Source organism: Simochromis diagramma, unplaced genomic scaffold (assembly GCF_900408965.1).
Source record: "Simochromis diagramma unplaced genomic scaffold, fSimDia1.1 OVJJ01000816.1, whole genome shotgun sequence".
Lineage (NCBI taxonomy): Eukaryota > Metazoa > Chordata > Actinopteri > Cichliformes > Cichlidae > Simochromis > Simochromis diagramma.
In genome coordinates this window covers 13505336-13516504 of record NW_024386908.1, presented here as the reverse complement: position 1 = coordinate 13516504, position 11169 = coordinate 13505336, and the positions used below count along the sequence as shown (strand labels likewise).

The following is an 11169-nucleotide window of genomic DNA, read 5'->3' as shown; positions in this document are numbered from 1 at the left end:
TTCCTGTTTCGTGATGGCCAAAAGTATTTTACGGTGAACTGCTACAGTTAGCATCCTGTGTACCGCACGGTGTGGACAGGCTGATCAGCTATGTCATGTGACTTAATGTGACTTGGCATTAACAATGGTCCAAAGTGACAACTGTGGTTGTTTTTGTCGTGAGCTTGATACTATTCATTAATGACAGGACCAACAATCCAAGCAACAATATGTCCCCTAAAGCTCCTGTAGTAGAGCGCTGAGGGGAGGGAATGATAAAGTGTGAGAAGGACCCAGGGGCTTTGAATAAAAAGAGATAGAGGAAAAAGTGAAAAAGAGAATTCCACCCATGATGAGAACCACAGCTTGGGGCGCACATCGCTCACATGTCCACCAGAGAATGAAAGTGCGGCCGCCTGATTTGTGCCTAATAAAGTTGTCAAATCCTATCAAGACTCACATCTACCATATAAAGCACTGGCCCCCAGTCAGAGCTAGTCAGGGGTGATCAGGGGTAGCCGGTAGTGGACAAAACCTCATAGTGATAGATGATGTGATAGCACTGCCTTATGGAAGTGGAGGCCAGATGATAGAGGGTGAAATGGGTGAACAATTGACAGCCACGGGTGTTTCTGCTCAATTTATTAGGAGCTGTAAGCATCCAAGAATTATAGTGATGATCCTAGTCTCCTGGTAGCAAATTCATCACAGACTCTGTGAAATGAACAAGTCTTGGAATATATTTTCTTCACACCTCAGTGCCTGAAAGCCCACGCTCACAGTGGCTGATAGGTTGGCATGAATGTGGTACACATCAGTGTGCCTGTGCTTGCAGACAGGTCCTGTTCTATGCCTTCCCTATTTCCTCATGCCCACACTCCCATTAAGGAAGGCTGTATCTATGGCCTGACCCCTAGGGGGAGGCAGTGCATGGTGTCAGAAGAAGCAGCACATGTCTGCCCACAGAGGACACACTGACCGCTCCCTGTAACAATGACGAGTCAGCCTCAGATAGATCAGACCAAACAGGACATTTAGAGAATTAGCTACTAGTGGTCACCATTTGACCCCGAGGCCATCAGGATCTTAAAAGCTTCAGGTCCTCTTTAAGATCATTCAATCACAGTTCTAAGATAGACTTTTTAGAAAACCACTGACAGCTGAAGTGAAAATGTTGCTTTTTAATATTAACTTTAACAGTCAAATGTTTCCACAGGTTGCCTGTTGAAAACTACAACCTAGAGCTGTTATGCTATTAACTATCTAGCATGACTACCCATTGCTCATACAGTAATATTACTTTATCTCTGCATTGCAGACTTTGACAGAGATTTAATTTCTCTTGAGATTACACTCAATAGCTCATGGGTCTATCAGATGGAAAATTATGTACTACTAATGTTTCCTCTGCCCCTAAAACACAACACGCTCTCCCGCAGTTACCAGTTTTTATTAGTCTTCCAAACTGCTTTTTTCTGCTTCACAAATTCATCCGAAAGAGTTTTGCCTGACCTCCCTTCATCAAAAGTTTTCAAATTGTGAAGCTGAAAAACCAGATGATGCTCATCCTTTCTGTCACAATACATTCCCAGTTTACAAACCCGATTTGCTCCGTGTGCAATATCTGAGAACAACAGGGCAGCTGTGATTGAGAGGGTTGTTTGAGGTCTAAATCAGTCTAGGGTGGCACGTTACAGGGAGTTAGGGAAATTGCTTTCATCTCTAACTTGGTGATGGTGTTTTTACATTAAATCTGCGATGAGACACACATATTATAACTTCAGATTCACAAAATGAAACAAAAAGTATCCTGAAGCTGGGAGAGTTGTATAAGCTACTGGATCATTATTTTTTTATATATTCATATGTAATATAACTGATAATAAAAAAAAAATACCCGAAAGCTGTAATAAAACATATAAAAATAGTATACCCACCAGCTGAAATATGAAGTTTCTGCCTAATAATGTACAGGTCCACTAGTGCTGCCTCAACATCTCTAATCTGTGTAGGCAGGGGAAAGACCTGTGGGGGGATTTCTACATCAGGAAGTCAGCAACAGATCGTTTAGGTGTAGCCCAAAAGCCCATTTGGCTTGATATGGCTTGATTTGATTGGGATATGGTTAGCTTGGAAAGCAGGATGACTTTGGTCTTTCTTTCTCAAGCCTTTCCTGAACAGTTTTTGTAATTTGATTGGGTTCAAATTCATGGTTGAGGGACAAACTTGGTCCAATGAGATTGCCATGTGGGTTTGCTTGGTAAGCTACAGCGTTTACAATCAGTACCCAAGGTTACACAGATGACCATACTGCAGCAGCTTCCAGTGCTATTTATTTCAGCTATCAATTGTTTTAGTATCTGTTTGGCACAATGAGTAATCTGTAGATTAACCAAGGAGAATTTTCTCTGGCTCACAATTTAACTGCTTTGGCTGCCTTTTAGCACTCTCATTAACATTGTTTCTAATAGCAGCAGGTTGACTTTTTCAACAAAAACAAAAAAGATCAAATGAACCTAAATACATTTGCAGCACCAACGAACTTTAAACGTTATCATTAGCTGGTGATTGAAATCAGTGTGTGAAATTTGACACCATCCCAAGCTTGTTCAATCAAACTAACACACAAATACAAAACTGTTGTCCTAACCGACCTATCACATTGAACACTGAGTTTTCAGATGAATATTATATTTTGTAATATATTTAAACATTGAGAAACATTTTTTAGTTTTTAGTTATGTATAGCTAAAGCCATCATTATTATTATATTACTATAATATATAGTACATTTGTGAGGAGCATTCAACTTGCAAGGGAATTTCTCAGATCTTACAAGCTTATTAAATTCAAGTTTATTTCTATAGTGCCAAATCACAACAAAAACCACCTCAATGCACTTTATACTTTAAGGTAAAGACCCTTCAGTATTCTGGAGAAAACCCTAGCAATCAAGTGGCCCACCAGGAGCAAGCACTTTGTGATAGTGGGAAGGAAAAACTCCCTTTGAACAAGAAGAATCCTCCAGAAAAACAAGAAGGAGCCAGCCATCTTTTACAAGTGAATGAGGATGATGATATGAAGCTGATGCCTAAGTTCAAGAAGGAAGATCTGTCATCACTCATCTGCCTGCTTTCCTGAGTTCAGCTGACTATCGCTTTCCCACGTTGTCAATCTCAACACTGACACCATTACTCTAGTCCAGTCATCTTCTTGCTTGCCTTTCTTGAGCCAATCAGCCTCCACTTTGGTTTAAATCTGTGCTCTCCGTCATTCTCCATTTTCAGATTCTCTTTCGTGCAACCCACTTCCTCTATGAACCACAAGTAAGCCTGCAATCTGAGAGTGAAGTGCTCTGTTAGCATAATATACTAAGGTATGGTGTTGTATGGTCTTTAAGACATGATGGGGCTTGAGCCCTGAGATAGAAATAAACTCATCAATTATATACTACAAGGGCTATTGAGGATGAGTGTGACCTAATGTTTAATCATCCACATTTTATTATTTTGCTCTTTGTTACAGTTACAACATTAACATTTTTCTTCCTTTATGATTTTTGGTAATTCAAATTATTTTTGCTAGTATTTTCTAAATTTTTTGGTGGTTAGGGAGCAAACACAGTCTCTAGGGGGTTGTTGTCTTGGGGGTTGTGGTGGCCATTCTGTTGGACTGAATAATTAAAATTTCTGATTCTGATTTTAAAGTTGTTATTGAAATGTGTTGCTGGGTTTGTTGGTCAGTGCCTATTGTAAGAAGTAATTCGATCGGAGGAACAATTCTGAGAATAGCTTGGACCTGGAGGACATTAAATACAGTTTTCAAATCAGCATGAACTTAAAGTGCCATGCAAAAGTTTTGAGCAACCCATTCTAACACACTGGAAATTCAGTAGTTAGTATGAGCACCTTTATTCTCCAACACAACCAGAAATTTCTTAAGATTTGTTGTAATTTTGTCCAGAGGTCTTCTGGGATGTTTTCCATGTTTGAAGAAAATTCCAAAGCTCCTCTTTGTGTTTTGGTTGCCTGTATTCCAGATGATCACACGCTGCTTTGGTTATGTATAGATCCACACTCTGGGAAGGTCAATCCATGACAAAATCTGAGGGTACCTTTCAACATTCATAGGTCCATTAGTTTTTACAAGATCCCCCAAATCACTGGCTGAAACCCAGACTTCAAACATGGCAGAGCTTCCACTATGTGGATAGATGGCTGTGGATATTCACTGTACCTCTCTTCTGATTTCATCTGCAAATACGACAATTTAAATCAAAACGTAAAATTTGGATTCATCACTTCTCAAGACCTGTTACCACTGATTTTTTACAGTACTTATGTAATTTGGCATGCCTCCACCCTTTTCCCTGTTACCCTACCTTAAGAAAGGCTTCTTGACAGCCAATATTTCAATGAGACGATTTGTAATGAACCGACGAGCAAACCATAGATGGATGAACTGAAGGGTCACATGCATCTCACAGGTCCTCTGTCAGACATTGCAGTGAAGACGTTGCTATATCTTACGAACATTACCAGAGAAAGTCACAAGGAAACTCTGGCTTCTTGGAAGTAAAATATAAAGAAATGATGGGCAGCTCAAGATTTTTGCACAGAGTGAAAAAGTTATTTCATGGTTTCTAAGAGGTCTCTCAACTCACACCTTGTTGCACTGCCCCCCAGTGTCCAAAAGGTAAATAACTGCAAGCTTAAAGTAGATATGTATATGTGGATGTAATTTTTCATTGATAGATAAACATACACACCAACATAAAACACAACACAAAACCCTCCATCTATTCTGATAAATATGAGGCTACTGATAGTACTGATAGTGCTGCTGCATTCTAAAGGTACATCAACTTGTATGACTGTGTTTCTTTTCAAATTCTAAATATTTCTCCAAGTAGTTATCTCTTTTTGCTTAAAAGGAAGAACAAAATTAAAAAGAAAAGAATATTTCAAGTGGGAAAAATTACAGTGTAATTAATTGATTCCACTTACAAGCTGTATCTGTGTATATAAAGATTGACATACACTCAAAAAAATGAATGAGGTGGATTGTTCAGTGTATATTAATTATTTATTTTCATTTTACTTAAAATATATGTTTTTGTTAAGTTAACATATGTTTTTCTAATCAAGTCTACGTAATTGTGTCTATTATTCAACGTACATAATACTAATGTGTTACTTGATCGCATAACATTTAAGTTAAGTCAATTAGGATCGATATACCTTGTATATCCACAAGGTGGCAGTAATGCAAAAACAGTTGTAATGAAACCGCGCAGAACAAGAAGGTTTCACGGCTTGTGCCTGCTCATGCGCAAGACTTCAAATTTAACTGAAAAAGGCTGTTTTGGCGCCAAGCTGCTGTTTCTTTGAGAGGTAAGACCACTTTTTTCTTTGACTATGTTGTGTAGTATCTATATGTCCAGCATGGTTATATTTTGCGTTTGTCTTACAAGGCATGTTATATCGTTTGCGTGCGCTTGTTTTACATTAGTTTTACTGGGTCCTGGACATGCTTATTTTGTGGACTGTGTAAGAAACATTTTTATTGTTTTTTGTTTTATTAAGGGATTAGCTACAGGGGTTCATGGGGTTATTCTTTCAAGGGGTTATTTTTCCATTTGCTTTCTTGGGATTCCTTTTCTGTAATCCGAGAGTCGGAAATATCGAATAGGATAGCAAGGATAGCATAAAGTGACATTTAAAATCCAAAAAGTCAAGGGCGAAAGCCACTGTGACACCATTGTTATGCTCTATCAGTAATCTGTATTATGTAAAAATGGTCTGTAAATACAGCATGTTTCCTAGCGGAGTTATACATATCAACGTAGTTATAAATTACAGTTTGTGAAAGTACACACTCGAGTGGACAGACAATGGAGGTCGACAGACCTGGTGATAATTGCTTCTATAGAAAGTTAGCACATGGCAGTGTCAATCTCTTGCTTTTCTTCTGAGTAGTATTTTATTTAGTTGTAATTCAAACAATAATTTGCTTCTTGAAATTAAGTAATGAATTTCTTGTTTCACTTTATAAATCTCAGATCCTGCCTTTGCCTGCTCCCTCCTATACTGATGTGGTGTATGTGGTATTGCTGAGCTTGTATGTGGTATGTGAACTGTTATACTTTTAAAAACAAAACTGTTTTATAAGTTAAGTTTTCTTTAGTGACCCATCCCATGCCCCTGTTATTTCTTCTCCACATCTGAACCATGGTAAAGGTTGCAGTTCAAGGGCCTGAGGCATGAAATTCTTTTCAGATCAGCTGTGATCAATATTTTTTGGAACTTGATAAATAACAATAAAAGCTGTAATGGCTCCTTTAGCATTTTGTGTAAATGTTTGTGTTAAAATTATAGCTTTAATGAGGTCTTTCTACATTAGTTTTAGTTATAAAGTATGTATATGTGTACATATAGTATGTATATTTACAGTACAGTATGTTGTGTTTGTTGACATATTTTCAGGTGGAAGCAGAATATGTGAGGATTACTACTGCTGCACATGTTCCAAGGCTTTTTACACAACTTGACCAATACACTGACCAGCTCATAAAAGTCTTCAAGAAAAAAGGAGGCGTTGCAGGGAAGAAAATTAGACAAACTTTGGCCCCTGCCACACAGGTGCGTTATTCTGTTGGTAGCAAAATATTATGGCTAATAAGATCATTTTCAAATTTAAACAGCTAGTGTATGGTAGCTGCACAGTGCACTTACATTTATATTAAGCAATACAAAGTTTGGTACTCAAAACGTTGGAAAATTTAAATTACCTAAACATATGTAAAATCTGATCCCTTGATTTAGGTTAAACCAGAAGTGAATGTTTTTATGTTATGTTTTGAATGCAAAAAAGATGATGCATTAGTTTGTCTTTACCTCCATTATGGACATATATAACGTGGTGGAAACCCTGCCCAACAGGTTAACTATTCATGTCCATGTGATGATTAGTTGGTCTTGTGTACATGTCTATCTGTGCAGTGGATATGTCATTCATTTTGCGTATAATGTGAGTTTGTGTCATCCTAAAGTATATCTGTTTTCTCTTCCTGTATCTCTGCCACTCTCTACAGAAGGAAACCATTGAAAAGGGGAGGGAATGTGTCCTCAGGGCACTACCTTTTTACCTGAATGAAGACCCAAGCATCCTCTTCAAAGAATAATTGGTTGGTAATTTTAGTTTAGTTTTTTATCTGTATTAAACCAAATTTTGAATAACTAATGTTGTTGCATGTTGTAATGTTGTTGTTGTTGTAATTTGCATGGAACCTGTTTAAATGTTTTGGGAAATCTTCTTGTATACCCAAACTATTTATATTTATTGTTGAATCTGTAGTCTAAAATAGTGGCGCACTGGGGTGCATGTTCCTAATATTGTGTTTACGTCATTAAAGGGTAGCTTTGGCCCTTTTTCTTTCTTTTTTTAAAACTGGATGCCATTTTTCTATGTTTTTGTGTCTAAGCTACAGCTGTTCAGAGGGAGCTGGAACAAATTACCCTTGCTATCTTTAGCATCGAAAGAGCTGATGCCAGCACTCCTCCAGCCGATGTGGGTATAACCATCTAGTGTGTCCTGCATGACCTGGAAGACCTGGCCTCTGCATGTGCACTCTTAATGGGTGGGATATATGCACTGAATCTCAGTTAACCTCAAGACTGAAAGCTTTCTTTGAAGTACTTCAGAAGCTCTTCCTTCATCTGTATGTCAGCAGACTCTTGACCAAGGTACAGTTGCTCAAGAATACACTGAATGAATAAGCCAACCTTTAATTTGGATGATGAATGTTCTGTCAGATGGATTGAAGTTTTTCGGAGGCTGAATGGGAATAAAATGGTAATTTGTAAATGACAGATAAAGGGAAAATTACATTTAATAGAAATTTAGAACATTTTGAAAAGTTTGTAAACTACTACAATTTGAGAGATTTTACTGTTGTGTGTGTGTGGGGGGCTAGTAAGAGACAATCAAAAGTATTGAGATTTAAAGGATTTAATTGAGAGATGATACTGCACCAGAAATGTTGAAGGGTGGTGTGTATATTAGCGTTCAAGGCATATTGTTATGAGGTGGAAATATGTTCATATTCAGTTTGTGTTACATTGTGTGCATTGTAAAGGTAATTGCAATACATACTAAAAATAAGGGTAAGTTAGGAGGTTGATCTGATATCCTCGTGTTGGTGTTGTTCCCAGATCATCATACTAAATGTTGTTCCAGGATCAACATTGCAAGTGACCAATCAGAATGTTGTGACGTCATACTTTTGCGACTTCGGGAAAAACCGGCGTAAAACAAAAAACTGTACTTAAGCTGCGTGAAACCGCCTCTGTCCGCCGATCAACTGACCCTAACCCTAACCGTAACCCTTTAATAAACAGTAAGCAGAATTGATATTGTCCTTGCAACATTGGAATTTCATAAATGCACGAATGGCTTGGCGCACAAAAGAATAACGTCACAACAATGTGATTGGTCACTTGCAATGTTGAACCTGGAACAACATTTTCATGATGGTCTGGGAACAACACCAACACGAGGATATCAGATCATCCAAGTTGGGAATGCAGGATGAATGTATATTTTGTGGACTTTTAAAGACGAACAATTGTTTCCATGTTAAAATGTTTACATCTGAAGTTTGTTGCCCAAACACTGGTAAAATAAATGTTGACAGTGGCAAGTGTTAAATGGTTACTGCTGTGCTGTTGCAAAAAAACTGAACGCTGACAAGCTGTTTTATTGTTAGACCATAATGTTGGCATGTTTTGCTAAAGTTTTATTTGGGATGGTGATGTAATTTTCTTTGATTGCTAATATCAGTGGACTATTTTTTTTTATTATTATTATTATTATTGTTGTTGTTGTTGTTGTTGTTGTTGTTACATTAATTTTTTTTGTAATTGTGGCTGTTGAGGTGGACACTTCACTTTGCATTGTTAAAGGAAAGCACTTCATTGGCATTGTGTTACTGGACTGACCCTAAGCAATCATTGCAAATAGCAACTTTGCTATCCATTTTAGACACTAAAAGAAAAAACACTCACAGACCTTACTAGCATCACATGTGCATAACTCAAGTGTCATCTTATCAATGTGTTATGTGATCTTCAATGCGTTTTTTTTTTCCTTCTATTTCTGGTAGATACAGACATTTAATTTAAAGTCTTGATGTTGCATCTGTCTACATACTGTTAATTACTAACCCTAATGAGCTGTTGTGTTTTATTTTGGACTGGGTTTACACAAATGCTCACTGAATGTGTTGGCAATAAAAGAAATTTTAAAAAATAAGTTGGATGTACTTAATTCATTTGTGTGGAACCTGTTGACAAAATAGATTTATGTAAAACTAATTAAAGCACAAGGTGGCTGAAAATATAATATTTGAATTAATCTAACTTAAATTTAACATTTTACTGCCACAAATAAGAAATGTGTTGAAGTAACTAATCTAAACTATCTAACCTGTAAATATATCATCTATGTTCATACAACATAACTTGATTTAGTTAGTCTTAAATATGTCTTGTTAATCTTAAGTAGTTTTTTTAAATTAGATGAACTAAAGATTTTTGCTTTAAACTAACATAATTCAATTTCGTGGAACCTGTTGACAAAATAATTTTAATTAAAGTCAACGTTTCATTTTTTTGAGTGTAACGTCTTCATGATAAATCAGAAAAGTCCTTTAAAAAGAGCTACTCAGTGTAACTGTGTTCACTTTCACTCTGCAGAAAAAAAGTCTTCAGTTCTGGGGTTTCTAGGGCTTAGGTATGCTGAGAATTTAAGATGGTATGCATGTATACAACAGATGAAAATATACTATCTTCCATTTGGCAGGTTATAGAATATTCTTTTTGCTGTAGCATCTACAGCATAAGCAGTTTTGTATGAGATGCTTCATCAAAATGTCAGAGAATTTTTTTATTTGCCGCTATCTCCAAGCTCTCTGAGCTAAGTGTACATCTTAGTACTCTTTTTTTTTTTTTTTTTGTCATGTTTTATGGCTGCAATGTAAGTTTATCTATATGAATGCCAGACTGAATAATGTATTGTGGTCAGTGTCACCAAGCAAAATTTTCTAGGGCTGAAATATTAGGCTAATATGGCCAAAAGAGTGGTCACTTGAGCCTGTCTCCTAAAGAAAGTCTATCCCCACAGTCCTCCATGTGAAAATAACCAACGTAAAAGCAAAGACTTAAAGTTAGGAGTGAAGCACGGTAACTTTTACAGTCATCTATAAACCACTTGAAAGTGATTAACAATGAGGTAACTGCTTCTATGGATGTATGTTGCTAACTAAGCTTGCTAGCCCTAGCTAGATAACTCTCCATCTGATACTGTCACTTTTGGCTTCAAACCACCTAAAATGGTGCTAGCTGAAAAGTTAACCTTAGTCTTTAAAACTCGGGGTCATAAATTAGTATGTGACATCAGAGTAACTAAATCCTTTTTTTACATACAGTCTATGGGTTTTGCACATTGTCATAAATCGTCTGGATTCAGGAGTTCTGCGGAGAAGCTCTTGCAGCTTGTGGCTTTGTTTTCTGGTCTTCAGCTGCTTGTACATATAGTGCCCTTATCTTCCTTAATAAATTAACCTTATCTGACTGAAAAGGTGTGACTTTCTAACAGCATACAGATTTGTGTACAATTTAAAGTTATTCTTTAAATTTTGAAATGTGATTGTTGTGGATTGTATGCCCTCCCAAGTCCTGACAATGTTGGACAAGCAGGTTGCTTTAGCAACTGCTGTCTTTGAAAACACACCTGACATTTGAGTGATTTTCAGTGTGTCCCCAGGATTGTGCTGAGACTTTAGTAGATACCTTGGGTGCCTGTGACAGTGACAGCAGGCCTCACTAATCACATTAGATTTGGCTATGGCAAAGACAAGGCCATGTACAACTAAGATAGATGGATTAAAGCAATTTAGCAAGTATGGATTACCCTTCACTACGGTGATCAGCGTGATAAGGATGGTCTCGAAGCTGGATTCTCAAACTCTCCAGCTGTTAGTTTGTATTGTGTGTGTGTGTATGTATATATATATATATATATATATATATACACACACACACACACACACACACATACATATATATATATATATATATATATATATATATATATATATGTGTGTGTGTGTGTGTGTGTGTTTCAAAATTG

General features: G+C 37.0%; 1 long non-coding RNA gene across 2 annotated transcripts; it reads left to right on the top strand.

The window, feature by feature from the left end:
• The first annotated feature begins 5022 nt into the window (after window positions 1-5022).
• LOC120736143 lies at window positions 5023-7942 on the top strand. 2 transcript variants are annotated; one of them, XR_005696424.1, is made up of 3 exons: window positions 5023-5372; window positions 6465-6620; window positions 7073-7942. It is a non-coding gene; the product is annotated as an uncharacterized LOC120736143 (long non-coding RNA). The 2 variants fall into 2 exon arrangements; XR_005696423.1 differs by lacking the exon at window positions 5023-5372 and adding an exon at window positions 5458-6106.
• Window positions 7943-11169: the final 3227 nt, after the last annotated feature.